Source organism: Muntiacus reevesi, chromosome 12 (genome assembly GCF_963930625.1).
Source record: "Muntiacus reevesi chromosome 12, mMunRee1.1, whole genome shotgun sequence".
NCBI lineage: Eukaryota > Metazoa > Chordata > Mammalia > Artiodactyla > Cervidae > Muntiacus > Muntiacus reevesi.
This window is the reverse complement of record NC_089260.1, coordinates 3255941-3283936: the sequence shown is the minus strand read 5'-3', so window position 1 is coordinate 3283936 and position 27996 is coordinate 3255941. Positions and strand designations below refer to the sequence as shown.

Genomic DNA, 27996 nt, shown 5'->3' with positions numbered 1-27996 from the left:
TCATAATCTTTTTGCTGGTAGTGGGTTTTGCCTCAGTATTAATGGCTGCTGACTGATCTGATTGATCAAGGTGGTGGATGCTGAAGTTTGGGGTGGCCATGACATTTCTTAAAATAAGATAGCAATGAAGTTTCTCGCATCAACTGACTGTTTCTTTCATGAACAATTTCTCTGTAACATATAATGTCATTTGATAGCATTTTACTCACAGTAGAATTTCTTTCAAAATTGAATCAATCCTCTCAAATTCTGTTTATATAACAGTATACATTCTTTGTTGTTATTTCAACAATCTTCACAGCATCTTCACCAGGAATACTTTCCATCAGAAGAAACCACTTTCTTTGCTCATCCATAAGAAGCAATTCTTCATCTGTTACTTTTATCATGGATTGCAGTAATTCAGTCACATCTTCAGGTTCTACTTCTAATTCTAGTTCTCTTAGTATTTCCACTATACCAGCAGCTACTTCCTCCACTGAAGTCTTGAAACCCTTAAACTCATCCATGACGGTTGTAATCAACTTCTTCCAAACTTCTGATATTTTGCTCTCTTCCCATGAATCAAAAATTTTGTTAATGGCACTTGGTGAGCTCTTTCCAAAAGATATTCAGTTTATTCTGCCCAGATTCATCAGAGGAATCACTATCTATGGCAGTTATATGCTTACAAAATTTATTTTCTAAATAGGAAGACTTGAAAGTTGAAATTACTCTTTCGTCCATGGGCTGCAGGATGGATGTTGTGTTAGCAAGCATGAACAAATTAATCTCATTGTACATCTCCATCTGAACCCTTGGGTGACCACGTGCATTGCCAATGAGCAGTAATAACTTGAAAGGAACTTCTTTTCTTTTTTTAATAAAAATTAGTTTTCAACAGTGGATTTAAAATATTTGGTAAATCATCCTTTAAACAGATGCACAGTGATCCAAACTTTGTTCAATTTATAGAGCACAGGCAAAATGATTTAGCATAATTTTTAAGAATTTTTGGAATGGTAATGAACATCAGTTTCAACTTAAAGATGCATTAGCCCCTAACAAGAGAAGGCAGTCTGTTCTTTGCAACTTTGAGACCAGGTATTGCCTTTTCTCTTGCTATGAAAGCCCTAGATGACACCTTTTTCTGACAGAAAGCTGCTTTGTCTACATTGAAAACATGTTGTTTAGTGTGACACCCTCATTCATTACCCTAGCAAGGTCTTCGGGATGACTTATGCTCCTTCTACATCCACACTTGTTGCTTCCCCTTGCACTTTTATTTTATGGATTGACTGCTTATTAAACCTCATGAACCAACTGCTACTAGCTTCAAATTTCCTTCTACAGCTTCCTTTCCTCCCCCAACCTTCACAGAATTGGAGAGAGTTGGGATTAGAAGGGCTTGCCTGATAACTCAGCTGGTAAAGAATCCACCTGCAATGCAGGAAACCCCAGTTCGAGTCTTGTGCCAGTAAGATCAGCTGAAGAAGAGATAGGCTACCCACTCCAGTATTCTTGGGCTTTCTTTGTGGCTCAGCTGGTAAAGAATTCACCTGCAATGCAGGAGATCTGGGTTCTATCCCTTAGTTGGGAAGATCTGCTGGAGAAGGGAAAGGCTACCCACTCCAGTATTCTGGCCTGGAGAATTCCATGGACTGTGTAGTCTATGGGGTCTCAAAGAGTAGGACACGACTGAGTGACTTTCCCTTTCACTTTCACTTGGGATTAGCAAGGTCGTCACCCTAACACTGGGTTAAGCTTTGGCTAAAGGGAATGTTTTGGTGGTCTAGAAAAAAGACCAAGCCAACCCTCCATGTCAGCAATAAAGCTGTTTTGCTTTCTTATCATTCCTGTGTTTACTGAACTAGCAATTTAAATTTCTTTAAGAAATTTTACTTTGCATTCACAACTTGGCTAATTCACACAGGAAGCTCAGCTTTCAGCCTGCCTTGGCTTTTGATGTGCCTGCCTCCCTAAGCTTACTCATTACTAGCTTTTGACTTAAAGTGAGCGATGTACAATTCTTCCTTTCACTGAACACTTAGAGGGTATTGTGAGGTTATGAACTGGCTTCATCTCCATGTTGTTGTTCCTTGTTTCTCAGGGAATAGGGAAGCCCAAGGAGAGGGACAGAGTTAGAGGTCTGGCTAGTCAACGGAGCAGTCGGAACACACACAGCACGTGTGGGTTACGCTTGCTGTCTTCTAAGAGTATGACTCATGGCACCACAAAACAATTTCAATGGTAATGTGAAAGGTCATTGATCACAGATCGCCACAAAAATATAATAATAAATAATAACAAAGTTTAAAGCACTCTGAGCATTGCAGAAATGTGGCTCAGAGACATGAAGTGAACATAATTGTTTTGGAAAAATGATGCTGATAGACTTGCTCAATGCAGGGTTGCCAAATCCTTCGATTTGTAAAACACACAGACCCTGTGAAGCATATAAAACAAGGCGCAGTGAAGCAAGGTGTGCCTGCACAGAAATTGGTATTAGGTCAGTGGGGGGAGCGTGCTACCACAGATTGAGCGAACTTGATTCTGATTTAATTGGTAGAGAAAATATTATTTTGAAGTTTAAAGAGTGAGAGAGCCCTGTCAAGCTGTGAAAATATTTGGCTAAACTGTCATATAATATGGTGCTAGTCAGTCAATCATGTTCAACTCTTTGCAACTCCACGAACGGCAGCCCGCCAGGCTCCTCTGCCCCTGGGATTCTCCAGGCCAGAATACTGGAGTGGCTAGCCATCCCATCTCCAGGAGATCCTCCTGACCCAGGGATCGAATCCAGGTCTCCTGCATTGCAGGTGCGTTCTTTACATCTGAACCAGTAGAGAAGCATGGAAGCATATGAGGTAACTGAGAAAGCAGAGCAAATACGTGTTGAACTTTTAGATCTATTGGAAACAGTTGAAGAAAATAGAAGGTCACCATCTGTTGACTACTGCTTACAGCTTTTGGCAAGGTACGATAGGATTTGAGGTTAGGTGGGAATTGGCAGGTTTATAAAGAGAAGGAAGAAAAGAGAAAGTCCAGAAAATAGGAAAAGGGCTGAAAAAATTTAAGTTCATCGTCTCACATAGCTTCAGGGTATAACTACTATTTGAAAAGAGAACTGACAATAGATCACGGTTAAAAAAATAAAAATACGGTGGAACTAATAATGATGTTTTGCAAAGAAATTTGGTTTTGCCACCAGCATACAGAAGATGTTGAAAACAAATATGCCAGAAAACTACCAAGTTTTTGAGGGAATTTTATTGTCATATAAAACTGAGCTCTGCCTAAAAAGCCTGTGACTATTCAGACCTTAAATCTGTCTTCATGCTATCAAGCATCCACGAGCTGAAGGGCACTGTGAAAAGCAGGTGGATCTCCCAGGGGAACATTTTCTCTCTGCTCTTTTCAGATATGGCCACAGGGCATCATGGACAAGAAAAAGTCTTTGAGAGGACAAAGTTGGGAGTCAAAGAATGTTAGCAAAAGCTTAGAAAAATAACAAGGGTTAGGGTACACTGGGCTTTATATTCCATTGTAAATGACTTCGTTAGTTTGGGAAAAGGTGGGTTTATAGGATTTTGAGCTGAGCTATAAAACAATCTCAGTTAAAGGATTAACTGCTTTTTCTTTTTTTACAGGAATTACTCTGGATGGCAAGTTTTGTTTTGTTTTGTTTTGTTTGTTTTTTGGGTGGTGAGTTGAGAATAGGTTATAAGAGGTAACCTAGTGAGACCATTCAAGACATTATTGAAATAACCTAGAAGGACATGGTGGTGTACTGAACCAGGCTGAGTTGAGCAAAAGTAGTGAAAATTTCTGGAAGTCTGCATATTACTCAGGTTGAGTCAAACAGACCTCCTCATTAGATGTGGGGTATGAAAATGACAGAAGTGAGGGATTCTGTTTTTTGGCCTGAGCAACTGGAAGGATGGAGTTGTCAGCAGCTGTGTTGGGGAAGGCCTTCTGAAGAGCAGGGTCAAGAAAGGAGAACAGCCATAACTTTTGACGTGTGAAGTTTGAGATATACATTCCATAGTCAAGGGAAGAGCTTTAGTGTGAGTTAGATAAAATTGGCTAGAATTCTTGACAGAGGTCTGAGTTGACTACCTCTGGGAGTAGTAAGCACATATCACATATTAAACCACACATCAAGATGATATCACCCAAGGACTGAGGATTATAGAGGAAGAAGATAAAAGATTCAGGGATTGAGCCCTGGGCAATTCTAACTTTAAGAGTACAGAGAGAAGAAAATAGTTGAGGAGACTGAAAAAGAACAGCCAATGAGGCAGGAACATTGAAGAGAGTACAGAACCCTAAAAGCCATGTAGACAAAGTTCACTAGGGGAAGGGGACACGTCACTGATGCCAGGCGCTCCTGAGTGGCCGAGTAAAATAGTGTCTAGGGAGACTTTCTTCAGTAGATGAGTCCACGTGGCTATTTCTTTCTCACAGAACATGAACAAAAGTTATGCGAGCTATTTCCAGGCTTTTTAGAGAATGCTTATATTTCAACCACATCCTTCTTTTTATTAAATATGATGCAAAAACGATCAGCCTGATTCCCCCAAATGGAATTCCGAAGCCTCGTCACTGAGTCACTCTATGGAAGAAAGTCACAAACCACCTACAGCAAGTGCCCAGACTTATTACCTGAGCAAATAACAGTTTTTTAGTGATTATATAGCTCAAGAGTCTATTTTAGAGTATTTTGGCCTACCTTAATTAACACAGTAAGTTAGCATGACTCTTCGTCTCAATTTCTTCACCCAGAAAGTATAGCACAACTTTCTCTATTCAGTAAGTTGGTCATTTACTGATATGTTTACAAACACCTTTGAATGTTTAAATAAGTAAGCCCAATGCCTATTTTAATTTAGCTCAGATTGATGCTCAGAGATTAGTATACCACATATTAGGAACACTAAAATTCTATTAAATGACACTATACTGCTTAATTATTTTAAAAGGAGTAGATTAAAATTATGAGGGTGGTTTAGCAAAAATAAGAGCAAACTCTGCACCACATTTTCCCTTTTAATATGACAGTTGAATCCATCCTGGCTTCTATTAGTAAACTAGAGTGGTAGCTGCTGCTGCTCCCACTAAGTCGCTTCAATCATGTCCAACTCTGTGTGACCCCTTAGACGGCAGCCCACCAGGCTCCCCCGTCCCTGGGATTCTCCAGGCAAGAACACTGGAGTGGGTTGCCATTTCCTTCTCCAATGCATGAAAGTAAAAAGTGAAAGTGAAGTCGCTCAGTCGTGTCCGACTCCCAGCGACCCCATGGACTGCAGCCCACCAGGCTCCTCCATCCATGGGATTCTCCAGGCAAGAGAACTGGAGTGGGGAGACATGCCCTCTTCTAGAGCGGGAGAGGAGACTGTTTTTAATATTTGCCTAAATAACTTGGGCAATGAAATGGTTTCAGAGAAAAGAGAGCCATACAAGACTTTTCATTATAAGAGAAACAAGAAGTTTGCCTTTTTGCCACATGACTAACAAAGGTTATAGGAAATTTCAGAACCTGAAAACCAAAAAATTCTTGGAAAGCAAGTTTCTACTTCTTACTTTGGAGAAGAAGTGAATTCCAAAGACTGAACAAATTTGAGAGTTTTCAGTTTTGAGGTAGAATGGGAAATATTCTACCTTTGGAGATGAGAGGTGTGGTCAGCAAGTCTCTGGGGCATCCCTCCCTGGTGGTGTACGTGCATACTATGCCTCTTCAGTTGGGTCTGGTTCTTTGCCACCCCATGGACTGTAGCCCGCCAGGATCCTCTGTCCATGGGATTTTCCAGGCAAGGATACTGGAGTGGGTTGCCATGTCCTCCTCCAGGGGATCTTCCTGGCCCAGGAATCGAACCTGCATCTGTCATGTTACCTGGATTGGCAGGTGGGTTTTTTACAAGAATTCCTCGTGAATGAGCCATAAAGAATCCACCTGCCAAAACAGAAGATGGGGGTTTGATTTTTGGGTCGGGAAGATCTCGTATGGAAGGAAATGGAAACCACTCCAGTGTTCTTGCCTGGGAAATCTTGTAAACAGAGGAGCCTGGTGGGCTTTAGTCCATGGGGTCCAAAAAGTTGGACATGACTTAGTGACTAAATGATAGCAACAACAGCACAGCAAGTTACTGGAACACCAAGAGGTGCTTTAGGATTGATTATGGGTGCAAATAACGTAGCAACACATCAATGCTATCATGGTCAAGTTTAAAACCCCTCGTAATAGCTCCTCTATATTCACAAATTATGCACCCACTATATTTTCCAATTATCTCTTTATATATCTGTGTCCTCTTTTGAGCTGAATTCAAATACTCTCACTTGGTATTCCTACATTTGGTAAAGTGGCCCATTGTAGACCCATACTGAGGTTGAAGTGAACAAATAACTGTGAAAAAGTGAACAAAACAAATCATCATTGTTAGATGATGAAATTTTAATACTGAAGAGTGTGGAATAAAGATGCACAAGGTGGAATAAAAATGAGAAGTGGCACAAAGCCGAATAGCCAGAAATCTTACTCCTAAGACAGCTAATTTTTCCTTCCAGAATGTGATTTTTCATAATCTTACTCTTTTCAAGACACAGCCTGGGAGACACTGCAAAACAAATGACACCTGCATAAACACGTAATTTTTCTTTTCACAATTATTCTGCAAGATTGTAAGAGGAAAGCAGGGGATCTTTTGATAAGATAGATATATTTATCAGATTTCAGGATGAATGTGCAAAGAAAATACGAAAAGATTGGACTCTAAATCACCAGAGGCTCTGCATTCCACGATAATTCTAATAATAACATATGTAGGTAGCTTCTGCTTTGGCTAATTGTCTCTACTTTCTTTGCTGTAGGCCGTACCAAAAATGGAACTTCCTTGGTGGCTTAGTGGTAAAGAATCCGCCTGCCATGCAGGAGATACAGGAGATGCAGGTTTGATCTCTGGGTTGGGAAGATCCCTGGAAGAGGAGATGGCAACCCATTCCATGTTTCTTGCTTGGGATATCCCATCGACAGAGGATCCTGGTGGGCTACAGCCCATGGGATTGCAAAGAGTCAGACACGACTGAGCAAATGAGCAAGTGGTACCAAAAATATTAACATATACTCTACCTGAATTTCCATCATGGATGTTTATATCCTTTTCCTTCTCCCTATTTACCTTCACCAAGCTTCCCTGGTGGCTTAGTGGGAAAGAATCTGCCTGCCAATGCAGAAGATGCAGGTTTAGTCCTTGGTCTGGGAAAACCCCTTGGAGAAGAATGGCAACCCACTCCAGTCTTCTTGCCTGGAAAATGCCATGGACAGGGACGCTTAGCGATTAAACAGCATTTACCCCTACCAGCCCCTGACAGCACCATTATACTGTCTGTTGCACATATAAGCAATGCTATGCTGTAGTTATTTGTCTTTCTCTGGCTGCAATAGTTTAGCAAATGCTCTTCAAGTCTTTTGTGGCCAGAAATGGAAGAACTTTCTTTGCTTTTCTGTCTCATTAATATTATATCGTGTGTATATGTGTTTATATATGTATATATCACATTTCCTTTATCCATTCATCTGTGACCCACACATAGGTTGTTTCTAAACCTTGGCTATTTTGAATAGCACCACAATGAAGAAAGGAGTGCATATCATTTCAAGACAGTGATTTTGAAGTCTTGTTTCTGACCTTAGAGGAAACACCTTCAGCTTCTTTACCATTGAGCATGATGTTAGCTGTGATTTTGTCACATATAGCTTTTATTCTGTTGAGATGTTTCTTTTACATTCACTTTCTGAAGTGCTTTCATCATCAGTGGGTGTTGAATTTTGTCAAAAGTTTTTTCTATATCTATTGAGAGGGTCATATAGACTTTACTTTTCAGTTTAACGTACTATAGCACATTGAATGATTTCTGAATATTGATGATTCCTCGCATTCCAGGGATAAATCTCACTTAGTCATTCATATTCTTTTTTCAGTTAGTTCAGTTCAGTCATTCAGTCGTGCCCAACTCGTTGTGACCCCATGGACTGCAGCACGCCAGGCCTGCCTCCCTGTCCATCACCAACTCAAAGAGTTTGCTCAAACTCATGTCCATCGAGTCAGTGATGCTATCCAAGCATCATCCTCTGTCATCCCCTTCTCCTCCTACCTTCAATCTTGCCTAGCATCAGGGTCTTTTCCAATGAGCTAGTTCTTCGCATCAGGTGGCCAAAGTTTTGGAGTTTAAGCATCAGTCCTTCCAATGAATATTCAGGTCTGATTTCCTTTAGGATTAACTGGTTAGACCTCCCAGCAGTCCAAGGGACTCTCAAGAGTCTTCTCCAACACCACATTTCAAGAGCATCAGTTCTTCGGTGCTCAGCTTTCATTATAGTCCAACTCTCACATCCATACATGACCACTGGAAAAAACAAAGCCTTGACTAGATGGACCTTTGTTGGCAAAGTAATGTCTCTGCTTTTTAATATGTGTTCTAGTTTGGTTGTTACTTTTCCTCCAAAGAGCAAGAATCTTTTATTAAGTTTTGCTTTATTATAATAGTTAAAGAATTCACATGATTCAAGCTTTATTTTGAAAGAATATGACATAATTTAGGTGACTTTGCAAATATTTTGTAGTCGTTTGTATTGTCTTGCCATGGATGTGGTTAGTATATATCTTTTCAAGTACAAAATAATATTTTGTTGTTCAGTTACTCAGTCATGTACGACTCTTTGCAGCCCCATGGGCTGCAGCATGCCCGGCTTCCCTGTCCTTCACCATCTCCTGGAGCTTGCTCAAACTCATGTCCTTTGGGTCGGTATGCCATCCAACTGTCTCATCCTCTGCCATCCCCTTCTTCTCCTGCTTTCAATCTTTTCCAAAATCAGGGTCTTTTCTAATATGTGCGTTCTTCACATCAGGTGGCCAAATATTGGATCTTTCAGTAAATAATTCAGACATTACTGATAAGTATTAAAATAAAAAGTGAGGAAGTTACTTTTGTATTCTTTAACCATTAACAGTTTTACACTCAAGTGGTAACTGTGTTAACAGTTTGGTTTGTATCCTTCCATACTTTTTCTTTATGGACATATAAATACAGATATAAATTGAAGCATAAAATCTTATTGTTGACAAATTTTAAGTGCTTATTTTTGGCATCTTTCTTTATCACATATGCCTCTAAATCTTATCCTGAGTTTTCACATTTTTATGGCATCTTTTGCAAAAAGGTTTTTTGGGTTTTTTTTTTTTTTTAGTTTTTAGGTAGTAAATTATGTTAATTTTTACCTTTATACCATCTGGTTTTATCTCTTCTTGTGTCTTCAACTCTGACAGACAAATTTTCACCCTACTTGTAATAACAGGGATGTTGTCTGCTTTGCTTAAATCTATTTTAAAGTCACCTAGCAAAGGTTTTGGGACATAAGAAGGACTCAACAGACATTCTGGACAGACTGACTGTACATTTCTATTAAATGAGTTTTATCAATTGTACTCACTTTAAATTCTACACCAAGTCTAACTCTTTAAAATCTATGGGGTCTTGAAATATTAAGAACACTTGAAATGATTAAGCAAAACCTCTGCAATTAAGGTAAGTTTTATTACCATCATTTTGAAAATTATATCTTAATCCATATCAGAACAAATGTATCCTTCAGGCTTTGAAAGCTTGATTCTGTTCATAGAGAGCTTATTAGCAGAGGTCTGAAACTAGAGGCCAGATGCCTATACAAGACTATTTGCAGCACAGCTCTCATGCTGTGAAATAAAATTATAGTGTAAGGCTGATTTCATTTTCTTGCATTTGCTAAGGAAACCCTTAATTTTTTAAATATAAGAGGATTAATAGCTAATGCTATTATTGGAACATAATGCAAAAACCAATGGCTATTATTTAAACATAATAGCTAATAACTTATGGCATTAATTTTAAACTTTTATTTTTGAAACATGGCTGAATATCATGAGTTATTGCACTAATTGTCCACTGCTCTTGGAGGTAAATGGTGCCTTCAATATTCAAGGATACATAGGGGAAAAGGAGGGATGTTGTGTATAAAATATTGGAAAAACATGTCTACTGACTAGAAAAATTTCCCATCCATAGTGAGTATCCTGAATTTATTTATTTATTTATTTTGGTGTGTTCTTAGACAGTTCAGTAAAGCATTTCCCATCCATAGCTGTATTACTATTAAATGACTACCGTGTGATGGCCACCACACTTGGAAGGCTCCATATACCAGCTCATTAATCTTTACAACAAGCTTAGGTGAAAAGTCTTTCCACGTCATTTGACAGTTGAAGAAACTGCTGTTTAAAGGTATTAGGCAACTTGCCAAAAATTACATAGTGAGCAAGTGACAGACCTAGAAGTGCACCTCAGACCTGTTTCATTGTAAAGTTCATCTTCTTTGCTTTATTGTCCCTAGAGTTTCAGTTTTCTCAGCAGCGAGCTGAGTTCTCTTCAAACCCAAAGTCAAGGCAGGTCCAAGGGTTCTGTGAGATAGCTACTGGTGTCACAGGTTATATAATGAGGTTGATGACATAGCTACTGGTATCACAGGTTTTATAATGAGGTTGATGGCACAAGAGGAGGTCCAGTGATTGACAGAGCCTTTTGTGATGAATAAGTGAAGAATGTCCACCTCCATGCCATGAACTTGTAATCAAACTAAGAGTCTAAAAATCAAGACATACTTTCTGGAAATTAATGCCTAGTAAGAGTGTTTGATTGAGTTTTACAACAAGTTGTGGGCACGTTTGAAAAAGACAAATAATCGAAGCAGAGATTGTGAATAAAGAAAATGTTGGAAAGTTCTAGATTCTCTCATATTTTGAAATTGTGGACTTGAAACAAACTTTCCTAAATCATCAAGGTCCCAGACAGCCTAATATAGTTGTACCACTTTCAATACCGTATATTTGCCTCTGGGGAGAATGAAAAGCAATGGGATTATTCTGTAAGGAAGGAGCATTGAGTAACTCTCCACCAGTCAGACTCAGCCTTGTGCTAAGCCCTGGAGACAGAGTGAATGTGCATGTGCATGGGTCTAGCACCCAAGGGACGGCTGCAGAAAACAGGGAAAGACAACAATGATAGCTATAATAGTGCAGCGGTGGCGTTCTCTGGAGACACATCGTATTTTTTCAGCTGTAAGATGCCTTTAAGGTCAAAGAGCCTGATGTACCCTTGATTTAATAACACTCAATATTTTGGAAAATAGAAAAAAAAAAACACATAATACTTTGAATGAACATGCCATTTGAAAGATGAGTCTAGATTTCAGAAATATTTGAAACTGTCTCAGAATTGAACACGTCAGGGAAGACTTTCATGAAAATCTAATATTTAATTGAAGACCAGAAGGTTGAGCAAAAGCTAAGGGGCAGATAATTGAGGAGGGAATGCAGCAGGCAGAAACAGTAATTTAGGTAACGTTCCTGAAGCAAAAAGGAGCAGAGTTCATTGGGACTGAAGGACAGAAAGTCCTGGGACTGATCATCAACTGCAGCTCTGGGTAATGTTGCCCAGCGTGTGAGGACTCAGTAAGCTTGAAAATCATGAGATGGATTTCACACCCAGTGCACCAAAATCTTTAAGCACAGAAATGAAATTAATTAACGTCTATTAAAATATCTTGACTTCAAAATGAAGGAAAAGTTTGACTGGGACAAAGAAAGATCCGTGAAGAGAGATATCAATTAGTACAGTATTATAGCTGTCGCAGAGAGACATGAGGCTGAACCAGAGGAGCTGTAGGGATACGGGAATCAGATCTCTCTAAAATACGTGAAGGATTTTGAATAAGTTAAGGAAGAAATCGCTGAGTGAAAGCTTTGTTAGACAATAGATTCATCTATAGGTGTGTTCGAGAACCCCTCATTGGTGAGTATGTCACAAACTACGGCCTGCAGATCAGAGTTGGCCAGGCTAGTGCCCAGTGACCTGTGGATCTGTACATTTGTCAGTGACCAATTCAAGCAGTCAGCACTGCTTGAATTGGTAGGAAGATAAACAGAATGCAGAAAATAAAGTCATGGCTCGATTTTGATGATGTCTTTGTGTTGAGAAAAATTAAAAGTTAATCAACTTTGGACTAAGATGTTTGCAATTTTAAAGAGCAAGGGATAGAACAGGATGTGGAAAGAACAGATTGGATTTAAAGAGGTTGATGCAGGTGATAGAGGAATTCTGCCCAGGGAAAGCAACCTGGGGAAATGCAGAAGAGTGGATAGGAACAGTTTGTGCATAACATGAAGCTGACCTGAGTGAATGAAAAGTTACATAACCGGGCATAGGTCTTGCTACCACATAAATCTTTCACATAATCACAAAGGCCTACCTATTCTGCTTCTTGAATAGTTCTGCTGTCCACACTTTTTTCTGAAGTCTTTTCCAAAGTGAGTATCTGCTAATAGCTTTCGTGTGCTTAGCATCCATTAATGCTTCCTCCACTGTTGGCAGGACGAAGTTGACACTCCTTAATAGCGCCAGAAAAAAATGAAGCGACTGAGTCAGAGCAGAAATGACACTCAGCTGTGGATGTGTCTGGTGATGAAAGTAAAATCTAATGCAGTAAAAAACAGTGTTGCATAGGAACCTTGAATATTTTGTCCATGAATCAAGGTAAGTTGGACATGGTCAAGCAGGAGATGGTAAGAGTAAGCATTGACAATCTTAGGAATCAGTGAACTAGAATGGTTGGAATAAGCAAAAGAGGAGAGTGAGAAAGTCAGCTTAAAACTCACTTTTAAAAAACTAAGATCATGATATCTGGTCCCATCACTTCATGGCAAATAGAAGGGGAAAAGGTGGAAACAGTGACAGATTTCCTCTTCTTGCATTCTAAAATCACTGCGGATGGTGTCTGCGGCCATGAAATCAGAAGATGCTTGCCTCCTGGCAGGAAAGTTATGACCAACCTTGACAGTGTGTTAAAAAGGAAATATATCACTTTACTGACAAACGTCCCCATAGTCAAGACTATGGTCTTCCCAGTTGTCACGTACAGATATGAGAGCTGGGCGATAAAGAAGGCAGAGCCCTGATTGATGCTTTTGAGCTGCCGTGTTGGAGAAGACTCTTGAGAGTCCCTTGGAAAGCAAGGCGATCAAACCAGTCAATCTTAAAGGAGATAAACCCTGAATACTCACTGGAAGGACTGATGTAAAGAGCCAATTCATTAGAAAAGACCCTGATTTGGGAAAGATTGAAGGCAGGAGGAGAAGAAGACGACAGAAGATGAGATGGTTGGATGGCGTCACTGATTCAATGCACATGAGTTTGAGGAGCTCCGGGAGATGCTGAGGGACCGGGAAGCCTGGCGTGCTGCAGTCCGTGGGGTCAAGAAGAGTCAGACACAACTTGGTGATTGAAAAGCAATAAAACATGACTTGTGAGATCCATGGTCTGTGTGCTGCCTAACTTTCTGGCCTCATTTATTACTCCACTATGCCTCTCTTTTTCACCATGAATGCTTTAGACAGAAGAAGTTCTTTTTTCTTTTAACAGCCATGCCAAGTTTGTGCTCATCTATCAAATGCTGCACCTAACTTTGGTTTATTCTCCCTGAATCCTCCGATCTTCATTTAGACATCACTTCCTCCAGAAACTGTTCTCTGTCAACACTGAAACTGAATTTACAGCTTCTCTCCTTACAATATCTTATATTTTATTCAGATTTTAGCAATCTTACCCTGAATGATATTTGCTTATATTTCTATTTGAACCATCCATAAAGCACAACGCCGCCACCAAAGTAACCTGGCATGTAGTAGGTGTGTGTGTGCACGCTCAGTCGTGGCTGACTCTTTGCGACCCCCTGGACTGTAGCCCACCAGCCTCCTCTGTCCATGGGATTTTCCAGGCAAGAATACTGGAGCAGGTTGCCATTTCCTCCTCTGTATTTAGTAGGTTCTGAATACCTATCTGTTAAATGGATGGTTAGTTGATGAGTTATCCTTGTTGAAAAGTGAGATTTGGTTTGACAATTTGGGGAACTCTTTATGAGTGGTTTTGGCCACTTATGAATTGAATAGGGTTCAAAAACTCTTTGTATTAGCAGTCAGTAGTCTCAGGCCAAGCCTGGTATATGATTGACTCATATGATCTGTGAGCTAAGAATGGATTTTACACATTTAAAGAGTTGAAAAAATATACAATGAGATTTTATGTGGCCCAACTTGGAAACTATTTACTCTTTGCATTTACTATCTGGCTCTTTATAGAAACAGTTTACCCACCATTCTTCTATAGATAGAGGTAATGTGTCATCTTTGCAAATGTTCTCTAGAAAAATGATGAGATTGATGTGCTTTTAAAAATGTTTAGCAACTCATATTCTGAGACTTTTTGCTCTTGCCATCAGTGTTATGCCCTAACTGCTACTTTTTAAAAATTCTATTACCTAAATTATTTCTAATTATCTATATTAGCTTTTGAAAAAACAGGGAGATTAGCTAAATTACTTCTTTTATATATTTTGAGCTGATATTATTTTATAGTAATATGATCTGGTAGAAGCTATGAGGTCCCATTGTAATAAACACGTGGAGAATGGGGAAATAGAAAATGATACTTACATTTGCTTTTTGCATAAGTTAACCTCCTTAGTCTTCTGAACAACATATGAACCAAGAAATAGTTTACTTGTTTGCCACTACTTTTCTGGTTCATAGACTGCATCCATCCTCACACATCAAAGTTATCAAATAAATCATTGCTGAATAAATGAGCTAATGACCCAGTGGAGTATTTTGGTTCACAAAGGTTAGGAGACTTGGTTCTAGTCATATAACTAGTAAGGGATATAGTTGGGTACTTTAACTTAAGGTTACTCTTAAGGCCCATAACATTTCCGTGGTTTTTAAATACGAATGCCTTTTATCTTAAGATTTCCTTAAGGAACATTACAATTATGATATGTTCAATTATTCCTAGTATTAATATTGAATATTTATTGAGCTGAGGATTGTTGCAAAAATGTTACATGAATAAAAACACTATGGAGTAAATAAACTTATCACCTCAATTTTAGGAGACTAGAAATGAAGGCAGAGAAGAACAGGGCGTTACCAAAAATCAACCTTGAGCAAGTTCTGGCTTGAAGCAGCCTCACTGCCAGAGCTTATAGCCACAGCTGTGCACAGCCCAAGAGTTACGATAGCGTGTAGACGTACTGTTGTGTCTAGCAGCGTGCCAGGTAACGTTTGCCTAATGACTAGCTTTCCTTCATAACCATACTGCAGGTCACTATCATTTTCCTCTTTTGGAAGCTTTGCAATGAGTGTATTTGTAAATCAATACAAATTCTATGGAGGATGAAATTGAAACTTAGAGGTTAAGTCATGTATTTACAAAAGAATATTAGTATGAGTAAAGCGGATTTGTGGAGTTGTGATCTCTAGGCATCTTATTAAAGAAATATACTATATTTTTTCTCATGCTAATGTCATACAGTTATTCACTGGATGAGAGCTATTCAGAATTGTGATTCTTCTGTTCACAATTTGACAAAATATACATTTGATTATCAATAAAATAAGCAATATATTGAAGAGTGCACACTTTTAAATTGATGGCAGGTGAATAGCCAGCTACTTTGACTGAAGGTCATTTAATATCTATATCAATGATAAACCCATTTTTGTAGCATAGAATGACTTTCGTTTGGCACAAAGAAAGTTACTTGATGATATCAGAGAGATACAAGCAATAAATTGCAGAGATATTTGCAAAGAATGGCTTATACTATTTTGTAGGTGTATACGCACATCCATTTTTAATAGTGTCTACATAATATAGATGAGAATGATGTGTAATAAAATGTACCTGAGCTAGATTTCTGAGTAAATATTATATGTAGAAAACATGCATTTATATTGCTTACTTGGAAAACTACTAAAGGTTGGTAAAGGGATTTTCAAGAGACATAAATCAATAGGGTCAAAATGAAGCAATATAAGAAAACAATAAAATTGTGGAAGCTAAACTTCAGGTGGGAAAAATAAAAGTGATCCTTGATCTATAAGAAGTAAAAAAGCCCTCTCTTAAGGTGGCAAGTGAAAGCTGCAATGTAAGCTAAGTCATCACACAAAATGTTTTGAGGATGCAATAACTGGTAGCACTACTTGTTTTTGGAATTGGGATTATTTTCTTGAAGTGTGAATAAAAAACAACTGGACATCAGTAGAGCTTCTCTAGCTTCTCAGTACCAGGGAACTGCCTTTTATCAATTTCACATGAATGAATAAACAGCATTTGGTATATCCAGATGTCAGAATATTGCTTGACAATAAAGCAGAATGAAATACTGTTACATGCTACGGCATGGGTAAACCTTGAAAGCTTCATGCTAAGTAAAATAAATCCATCAGAAAAAACACACAAATATTGTATGACTCCATTGATGTGAAATGTGCTGACTAGGCAAACCTATAACGATAGAAAATAGACTAGTATTTTTCAAGGACTACGTGTGGGCCTAGGGGTGATGGGGATCAGTTACTAAAAAGTATGTGCTTGCTTTTGAGGGAGATAAAAATATTCTAAATTTAGATTATGATGATGGATGCACAATTCTGTGAAAATGATAAAATAATGACATATATTGTAGGTGGGTGAATAAAAAAGCACTGAAATATATCTCACTGAAGCTTTTATTAACAGAACAAAACAAAACGCCTCAGCATTTTTTCTGCAGAGAAGGTGAAGCAAAGGGTCTCTGAACTAAGGATATAAGATACAGTTGACAGTAGGAAACCTTGCTGAAAATAAAGATTAACTGAATGTTCACATACTGAGGTCAGTAGTCTGCAGCCATCTGCAGTCACTTAGCTCTAAGAACATTGTCGTCCAGCTGTGTGATTTCCCAAGACTGTCTGTCTCTCAGGCATCTGATCAGCCCCAACGGATGTGCTTACAGGTAAAAGCAACAAGGATTTCCCAAACACGATCAACCTGATCACCCCACAGGGGGATTAAAACAAACCAGTCCCATTCATCCCACACACTGAAAACCTCTCACTGGGTTTAAATTAGCACTCTTAATATGAGCAGGCAACCATGGTCCCAGACAACAGATAAAAGCCCTAAAAAGCAGAGGGAAAAAAGCAAGCTAAACAAGACATAGTTCATGCAAAGGTTAAAATAAACCAACAGAAAGTACTAGGGCTGATATCTTTGGAGAAATGAAGAAATATGTCATACCCAGGGCCAGGCTTCCCAGGTGGTTCAGACAGGAAAGAATCTGCCTGCAACGCCGGAGGCCTTGATCCCATCCCTGGATTGGGAAGATACCCTGGAGGGGGGCATGGCAACCTACTCCAGTATTGTTGCCTGGAGAATCCCATGGACAGGGTCTACAGTCTACAGTCTATGGGGCCGCAAAGAGTTGGACATGACTGAGTGACGAAGCAGAACACAGCACAGCACATGAAGTTCATGTAGGAATTCAATAGGAAGTAGTTGTTTGAAATTAAAAACATGAAATAATATGAAAAATCCATGAATAGCTGTGAACAAAAACTAGAGGGAAATCTTTCATAACTCTTCTAGGATTTAAAAGAAAAACACTCAGATAATATATACAAGTTAAGAAATTTGGAGAATCCATCAAGAGGTTTAATACCTGAATCAACAAAGCAGAGAAAATCATCACTGAAATAATTGAAAAAAATCTTTCAGAACTCAAGGCAAATATGACCCAGCAATCCCACTGCTGGGCATACACACTGAGGAAACCAGATCTGAAAGAGACACGTGCACCCCTGTGTTCATCGCAGCACTGTTTATAATAGCCAGGACATGGAAGCAACCTAGATGCCCATCAGCAGACGAATGGATAAGGAAGCTGTGGTACATATACACCATGGAATATTACTCAGCCATTAAAAAGAATTCATTTGAATCACTTCTAATGAGATGGATGAAACTGGAGCCTATTATCCAGAGTGAAGTAAGTCAGAAAGAAAAACACCAATACAGTATACTAATGCATATATGTGGAAATTTAGAAAGATGGTAACGATAACCCTGTATGCGAGACAGCAAAGGAGACATAGATGTATAGAACAGTCTTTTGGACTCTGTGGGAGAAGGCGAAGGTGGGATGATTTGAAAGAATAGCATTGAAACATGTATTTTATCGTATGTTAAATACATTGCAATCCAGGTTGGATGCATGAGACAGGGTACTCAGGGCTGGTGCACTGGGATGACCCTGAGGGATGGGATGGGGAGGGAGGTGGGAGGGGGGTTCAGGATGGGGACACATGTACACTCATGGCTGATTCATTCCAGTGTATGGCAAAAATGACCACAACATTGTTAAGTAATTAACCTCCAATTAAAATAAATAGATTTTTTAAAAAATTTAAAAAATTAACAAAATATCACAAATTAAAAAAAAAAAAGAACTCAAGACAGTGAGGATAAATGCTAACATACTTGGGATTACTTAAGTAAAAACTATGACAAACAAGATTTAGAGATGAGAAGATCATGCTCAAAATTCGTATTTCAGGTAGGTGACAACCATGGGCAGTGGATTCAGTGTATGAGAGAGAATGTCAGGGGTTTATTAAATGACTGGAAGCCAAGGGAAAAGTAGGGGGTTGGGATGATGGTTTTGAATAAGCAATGGAAATAAGATCATTTTGTCTTGGTGGAGCTAAACCCCTGATATGGAGATAAGAGGAAACTTGGATAAACAATGAAAAGTAAACCAAACAATAAAAAAAATCTTCATTTGAGAAAATTGCAAGGAAGGCATTATCATAAAGAGACAGCCAAATTGAGAAGGTGGTGAAGGGAATTCTTGGGGGCACCTTGGAAATAGTTGAGGGGAAGAAAAAGAAGTGGGAGACTGGGTGAGATTGGGGTATGTGCCAAACATCACAGAAATATTTGTTGAAATGGAAATAATTTGGAGAACATACAGCTTCTAGTAGTAATTTAGGTAAACTAGACTCTGAACTATAGTTTTGATAATTTCTTAGAGAAGGATGAGTAGTTATTGCGGTGATACGGACTGTTTCCTACAGTTTCTTATAGGGTACCCAATCACAGATGGTGTGGTCACACCTAGAGCCAGTCATCCCGGAGTGTAAGAGGGTGGGACTTAGAAAGCATTACTATAAACACAGTTATTGGAGGTGATGCAATTCAGCTGAGCTATTTCAGATCCTAAAAGATGATGCTGTTAAAGTGCTACACTCATTACACCAGCAAATTTGGAAAACTCAGCAGTGGCCACAGGACTGGGAAAGGTGTTTCCATTCCAATCCCAATGAAACGCACTGCCAGAAACAGTCTAACTGCTGCACAATTGTGTTCACACCACATGCTAACAAGGTGACGCTCAAAATCCTTCAAGTTAGGCTTAAGGAGCACGTTAACCGAGAACTTCCAGATATGCAAGCTGGATTTAGAAAGGCAGAGGAACGGGAGATCAAATTGCCAACATCATCTAGACCATAGAAAAAATAAGAGAATGCCAGAAAAACATCTTGTTCTGCTTCACTGACTGCGCTAAAGCCTTTGGCTGTGTGTATCACAACACACTTTGGAATATTCTGAAATAGATGGGAATACCAGACCACCTAACCTGCCTCCTGAGAAATCTGTATGCCGGACAAGAAACAACAGTTTAAAAAAAAAGAAAAGAAACAACAGTTAGAACTGGACATGGAACAACAGACTGGTTCCAAATCAGGAAAGAAGTACATCAAGGCTGTATATTGTCACCCTGGCTTATTTAAGAGCACATCATGTGAAATGCTGGGCTGGATGATGCATGGGCTGGAATCATGTTTTCCAGGAGAAATATCAACAACCTCAGATATGCAGATGATATCACTTTAATGGCAGAAAGCGAAGAGGAACTAAAGAGCCTCTTGATGAAGGTGAAAGAAGAGAGTGAAAAGGCTGGCTTAAACCTCAACATTCAAAAAACGAAGATCATGCCCTCCGGTTCCATCAGTTCATAGCAAATAGGTGGGGAAAAGTGGAAACAGTGTCAGATTTCATTTTCTTAGGCTCCAAAATCACGACAGAGGTGACTGCAGCCATGAAATTAAAAGACGCTTGCTCCTTGGAAGAAAAGTTGTAACAAACCTAGGCAATGTACTAAAAAGCAGAGACATCACATTTGCTGACAAAGTCCATATAGGCAAAGCTATGGTTTTTCCAGTAGCCGTGTAGAGGGGTGAGAGTTGGACCATAGAGAAGACTGTTCTGGTTCAGTCACTCGGTCATGTCTGATTCTTTTTGACCCCAGTGACGGCAACAAGCCAGGCTTCCCTGTCCTTCACCATCTCCTGGAGTTTGCTCAAATTCATGTCCATTAAGCTGGTGATTCTATTTAACTCTGCTGCCTCCTTCTCCTTTTGCCTTCAATCTTTCCCAACATCAGGATCTTTTCCAATAAGTCAGTTCTTCCCGTCAGGTGGCCAAAGTATTGGAGCTTCAGCTACCGCATCAATCTTTCCATTGAATATTCAGGGTTGATTTCTTTTAGGATGAACTGGTTTGATTTCCTTGATGTTCAAGGGACTCTCAAGAGTCTTCTCCAACACAACAGTTCAAAAGCATCAATTCTAGTAAAGCAATAGTTAAAAAAAAGAAGAAGAAAAAGAATTAGGCTGATTTTGATATATATTTGATATAACTTCTACATATTTCATTTGTCTTATTTTACCTTGATTTTGATTATAAAATATTTAATTCAAATGTCATTATATGCTAATGGCTAAAATGTGATCATTTTTTCATTTAAACAATAGCATTTTGCCTTGGAGCAAGCTTTTCATTTAATTCCTTATCAATGTGAAAATTCTAACCAAAACCAAGATACAATAGATTGCAATACTGCTTAGTCAAGCCACTGAAGTCAAGCCACTTCATAAAGTAGAAGGCAAAGTGCAATTACGTCTTGTTTGAAATACTTATGATAAGAAAATTTAAATAAGTATGAAGCTATTAAATTCTGATGATTTTAGGAAAAAAGGTGATAGATGTAAGGGACAAAGTTATTTATAATATATATATGGTGAACTTTAGGATCTTGAAATGTTATGTAGCATTTCTTTTACTTATAATGAAATTTATAGTAGTCAATCTGTAAAACTTGGAAAAACAAAGAATAACATAAAAGTTAATGTGTAAAACTTGAAAAAAAATAGACTTTTTCAAACCGGTGAGAATCACTGAATGCATCTTTTTGTTTCTTCAAGTACTTTTTAAATGTGTATGTTAATATATGCATTTTATGTAAGTAGGCTATATTTAGTTTTATATCCTGAAGTTTTAAATTTGGAATTATATATCATAATTTTTTTTAGATCATTAAAACATATTCTACAATGTATTTTAAATGATTGCATGATATTCCATTTTGTAGCTATGACAAGCACCTACCATTCTAGGAGTATCTATCTAGTGTGGCTATTGATTATTCAAAATATCAGGCAAAATATGTTTTTAGCCTTTGGATTCAAAGGTGACATCATATGCTCTATTTGTGTTTGCACGTGCGTGTGTGTGTGTATGTTTTAAGCAGTTGTCCAAAAGAAAGCTGTACATATGCTCTTGACCTTATCTGTGTAGTTACTGACTATATAATCTAATACTAGCTATGTTCCTAGAATGAATGTCAACCTCGCAGAGAATAAGCACCTCTAATCAATTTTTGATTGACTCACTTTAAAGAGTTTTACATTTATGTTCATCCAGTATTATTGTTTCAGCCAATGTTATTGTTGACGTATTTTAATAAATGACTCTCTCATTTAGTTAGAGTATGTTGCTAGCTTTGGAATTTGAAAGTGTGGTATTGTTGACTGAAAAAAAAAATTGCAAAACATGAGAAGCATGAGTTAAGTTTTATCCTGGGCAAATTGAGACTATAGTCTGGGAGACAGTATTTCAGAGTTCTCTGAGAATCTACTCTGAAGAGGCAAGAGGAGGGTCAGTATGTGAGTGATTTTCAGGAAGGGAGAGGACGTGCAATCAAGCACACACTTATTTTTGGCAGAAAGCTTCTGCTACTCTCATGAAGGTTACAGCTAGTTAGAAGCAGACCTCACCATGAAGGATTTCAGTGTTGTTCCAGACATGAGGAGACACAAGAATCGGACTCACGAAATCTTCTGAAATATCTACCTAAATGAAGATGCGTTCTGCCAGTCTGCCCCGCAGCACAGAGCGCCTCATTTCTCATCTCTACCTTGAACTCCTTTCAGGGGGTGTTGAACTTTAGCAGCTGCAGAGGCTATTAATTTGACCCTTGTAGAGGTAGATTGCAAGTGTCAATTTGTAGGTGACACGATCTAATTATTTCTCTCCAATAACATCTAGGACCCTTCGGCTTGCACAGTAAGCAGAAGAAAAAGTCAGAACATGTGGTTCCATGGATCATCTTGAGTTTAACTCTCTGCAGAGTTGCTTATTACCTATTTGACCACAAGCCATTATTTTAAATGTTTTAAAATCAGTTTTGTTCACTGTAAAGTCCACATTTCTACAGGTAGCTTTGCAGAAAGCACTGCAATCACTGTAATTCTTGATAACAATGGCACATGGAAGGAATGCCAACAAGTGGTGACAATTATTATTAGCGAGATTAGGATCTGGACGCATTAGGCCTACTTTCCGGAACTCAACATCAGATCAGCTACAGATAAGAGACCGTGAGAGGATGCTGTAGAAAGACAAACGGTCCCCTGTCGGGCAGTATTGAGACCTGTGACTGTTTCACTTTACAGCCTGCTGCTCTTCTTCTAAACCCCATTCAACAGCAAATCAGAGAGACAGGCAGTTTTAATTATATGGGCCCCAAGAAAGGTAATAAATGGTTGTTCATAACCATTCCCAGTGATTTTCATGAGATAAAGATAAATCTGTGGAACTGGACTTCATTTTTGGTTGATGCCCACAGATGGGCATTTGATTTTGATGCATCATCAGTCGGCAGAGGCTAATAGTCTTCGAAGGAAGCTGTGAGGCCTCACTTAGAAGCTAGTAAAGCCTCCAGGAGTGATTCAGATCAGCAGCTTCAGAAATGTATCCCCCTCACATCGGATGAAACATATCTGTCTAGAATTTCTAGCCATAAAGGAAGATCTACTTATTTAGTGTCACTATGGAGTTCTTAAAATTTACTCAAATTTTCTTTCAAAATTAAAGATAAGAGTAATAAAACTAATGTTTTCTATATTTTTACTAAAAGGTCGATAATTGATATATTGGTATATTTAGCTGGTGCAGCCACTTATAAGCCACTTATAAAAACACATACACAATTTAAAATAAAAATAAGAAGAAAGGTTATTTAAGCAAGTACACATGTGAATATTTAGTATTTTGCTCCAGTTCAGTAAAACAGAGTATATAAAAATATTTTAAAACAACACTTCTTTAAAAAATCATAAAGATTTTAGCTTTAGTTATTTAAGACTATTAATTTTCAGTTAATTCGAATAGTGTTAACAAGCATGTGATAGCTCAGATGATGGAAGATATAAGAAATAACATTCCTTTCTTTTTCTTGTGGTTTGCATATGGTAAAACTAGTGTTTATCTCTAATTCCAGATTAACACTGCTATTTCCAATAGCAAAAGGAAAATAAGAAAATTAAATATTTTCTTCAAACTAACTGCACTTTCAAACAAGCAATTCCTCAGGGTACTAAAGAAAGAAGCTCAGTTTATGCAAACAGCTTATGTTTTGTTATATAAGGCATGGTTATTTTTGTGTCTATGTGATGTTTAAGTGCATACACTTGTGCATATATACTACGAAAGCATTTTTCATATATAAGTGGATTTCTTTCATGATGAGCATATGAAGTCAAATTTATTACTGTTTGCATGAAAGTTGACTGATACTGACTTTTGTACAATGTATGAAGATAGGTTTTGCCCAAGTGCAGTAAAATTCCTAATGATATTGCAACAACAATGTTCAAATTTACTTTAAGGCATAAAATGTCCCCAATCCTTAAAATATTATAAAATGCCTCTTTTATTTTACAGACATCATATTTTAATTATAAGCCACTGATACTTTGTCACTAAAAATTCTTCTAAGAGACTTTTTAAAATTAATATACAAGTTGGTTCAATGTTTAACTGAAATGTATTAGTTTGCAACCCATTAATTCATCTGTAGATTAAATATGAGGGTGGCTTATTATATGCCCGTCAATTTTATAAGTGCTAAAAGTTAGGATAGTGTCTACATATAAGTAAACATCATTTATTTAGCATCTGCTATTTAAAAACTATTCATCTATTGTTAATACATTTATGACAGCAGAGCAAAATATTCCAGCACATGTATTCTTAAATCACACTAGTGAGTTTTGATACAGGTTTTCCCCTTGCTAGCTATGTAATCTTGCTCCAGTTTGCTCTGTTAATGATGTTTCCCATCTACATGAAGGAGGAAAAAATGCCTCCTGCATCATCAGATGCTTGTGAATATTAAATAAGCATTTCATATATAGCAAAAATTATTATTTTTGCTTTAAATGGTAGTAATAACAATCCCAAATCCGAAATGGTGGAAATAATTATTGCTGTGAGATCACTGTAAGCCAAGTTCAAGTGACTTGTCACAAATCTCACAGCCAGGAATTTTCGTAACTGGGAGTGAAATGCTGATCTGTCAGCTTCCAAATCCCAAGCTCCATTCCTGTTTCATCAAATGTTCCTGCGTCCATTGCCTATTAGGGCCTCTTTTTCCTATTTAAATGGAAATATTCAAACTTCATTTCTGGTCTTTGGGAAATCCAGAAGGGTTCCTAAAACACGTGAATACTGAGAAAGAGGTAGGAGAGTCTTAAGTTCCTTAGGTCACTCTAAATTCTCATTGAAATGTATTTATTCATTATTTTCAGTTTTAATTTTCACTCATCATTTCATAATCTATTGGGTATTCTTTCACCTTTGTGTTATTCACACTTCTTATTCCCTTCGAAACAAATTTTCTAAGGTTACTGAAAAAAGGTAAAAGTTGGTCTTGGAGTGTTGGATTAGCACTGTCATTAAAAAAAAAGAAATAACTTAAAATAAATAATAGACATAATTATTGTTTAGGTTTGTTGAACATTTTTTGTGAATCAGTGTAATAGAACCTGCCATTAAAAATTGTCTTCTCCCCGTAAACTCATCTTTCATATTTAAATTATTTTTATTGGAGTATAGTAACCCTAACTTACAATGTTGTTTTAGTTCTGCTATATGGCAAAGTGGATTAACTATACATATACATATAGCTCCTCTTTTTTGGATTTCCTTCCCATTAAAGTCATCACAGAGTATTGAGTAGAGTTCTCATCAATCAACTTTCATATGTTTTCAGTAACATACTGTATCGACATTTTCTTAGTGGTCATACAAAGGCATTCTGAAGAAACTCATAATACTTTTTGAAAGATATTTTATATGAAGTTAGAAATACAATCTAAGAGCACATTGGATTAATTTGTGTATGTGTGTGTGTGTGTGTGTGTGTGTGTGTGTGTGTGTGTGTTTAGTCATCCTGAATCTTACTACTTATGGCTGGCAAATAGAGATTTGGAGAATAGGTAGCTTATTCCTTGTAACAGCTGTAAACTTTTGCCATTTACTACGTAGAAATGCCTAGGCTTCCCTGAAGTTATTGAGCTTTATGAACATTATGACAATAATATTAGACTTCACAACCCTTAATAATAAATTCTTTATAAATCAGCTTGGTATGTTTAGTTAGATTGAATGATGTGGTTTCATTGTGCTTGCAGTAATAAATGAGAAGAGGAAGGCTTCTTTCCCCATTCTTTTATACCTCTGAAGGAGGATACTTCAAATTTTAAAAGAAGAACATTTCTCAACAACTAGACTCAATTAAACCACTACATGGAAAAAAAAATAGGAATCCATATGATCATTGCATTGTTCTAAGCAAGAACAATAAAATGAGCTTATTTACTTTATAAATTTTAAAAAGCACAACTTTTGGAAAAAAATTTCCTAAGGCTTGTAAACTTCTTTGTTTCTTAAATAAATGTAACATATAGGAAAAGTATTTACTCATGTTTTTTCCCCCACTTTCTTTTGAAAGCTGCAGGTTCATGGGATAATGCTGTATCTCTTTTCAACTGTATACTGAAAAGAGCACTTTATTAAAATATCACATGGACAGACGTACGAATTCAGAGTATGGATGACTGAATTATATTTTACAGAGTTTTTCAGTCAGTTTCTAAGGAGTTGATTTTAGAAAATTAAATTTAATTGAGAAAGTAACTATTTGCTTGATAACGCAAAAATGAACTGACGATGTGTTAACATACATGTTCTCAATGCAAGACGTCTGTATTGTCTCACTTTGCATATCTATATTGTTTTAAAAGTGTGTATGTCTATGTGCTCACACACACTCCCCACAGGCTCACATGTATTTTTCTGAAAACAAATAAATAAAAACCCATGTAAACTCATGGTTCAGTTCAGTTCAGTCGCTCAGTCGTGTCCGACTCTTTGCGACCCCGGGAAGCACGGCATGCCAGGCCTCCCTGTCCATCACCAACTCCCGGAGTCCACCCAAACCAGGGTAGAAAAATGACTAAAACATCCTGCTTCAAGGGATCAAGAGGTACTGAAAAAATGAAATATATAGTTGAGAAGACTCGAGGAAGTCAACAAGAAATGCTCACTTACACTGCAAGTTTATCTTATAGCAAAATAAAAGTAGTGAAGGATACTACCTGAATTAAATATCAGCTCTATTAGTTGTTTGCTGTATGAAATTTACTTAATCTCTCAAAGTATAAATTTCCTTACCTGTAAAATAAAATACTCGTTACCGTATAACAAAGATTTTAACAATAATAATGATAGCATTAATGTCATTATCAACTTATAAGAATAGAATATTTTTTATTAAGCTCTGTGAGAACTTTTCATGCAATATATCTTTTTATTTTTATTTATTTATTGTGGGCAGATTTTAGGTTTTAAGTTGTCTGAATTCACAAAGTTAAGTATTTAATATCTGGTTTTAATTCTCTTTATAATAAAGATCAAGGTTATTTATTTCTTAGTTTGTATTTAATTTTGTATGTAATGTTTAACGGTTGCACTCCATTCACAGCTTCTACAAAAGATTGGCCATGCTCCTCGTGTTGCACCATACGCCCTGCAGCTGGTCCTTCCAGCTCCTCCAACCCCATCTTGCTCCTCCCTCGCCCCTTTAACTGTTCTCTACATCTGCGAATCTGTTCAAATACATAAGGAAGCAAAAAAGACCCCAAATAGCCGAAGCAGTCCTGAGAAAGGAGGGCAGAGCTGGAGGAATCACGCTCCTTGGCTTCAGACTACTACGAAGCGACGGCCGTGAAAGCAGGGGATGCTGACACAGAAACAGAGGCGGAGCTGTGCGGGGCGGGAGAGAGGCGGGTGGACCAGGCTCCCAGCCGCTCAGTCTCGGGCCGAGGGGCCAAGAGCTTACAGCGGGTCAGCCGCTCAGTCTCGGGCCGAGGGGCCAAGAGCTTACAGCGGGTCAGCCGCTCAGTCTCGGGCCGAGGGGCCAAGAGCACACAGCGGTGAAAGCGGCCTCTGCAGTATGTGGTGACCGGAAAACCGGGCTGCCGCCTGTGAAACAGACTGGAACATCATAAACAAAGTCAAAATGGGTTAAAGATCTAAAAAGACCAGGTACTATGAAATTCTTACAGCAAAACATAGGCGGAACACTCTCTAAATCACTGCAATACTTTTTGGATTTGGCTCCTAAACTAAAGGAAATAAAAGCAAAAATAAACAAACGGAAGCTAATGAAACTTAAAAGCTTTAACACAGTAAAGGAAATCATTGACCAGATAAAAATATCTACTGAATGAGAAGAAATATTTGTAAATGAAATAACCGATAAGGGCTCAATATCCAACACAGATAAATAGCATATAAGGTTCAGCTTTACAAAATCAAACAACATGATCAAAACTCAGGTATAAGAACTAAATAGACATTTTTCCA

At 37.9% G+C, this 27996-nt stretch overlaps 1 pseudogene; it reads right to left on the bottom strand.

The window, feature by feature from the left end:
- Positions 1-27191, bottom strand: LOC136145192 (tigger transposable element-derived protein 1-like; annotated as a pseudogene).
- Positions 27192-27996: the final 805 nt, after the last annotated feature.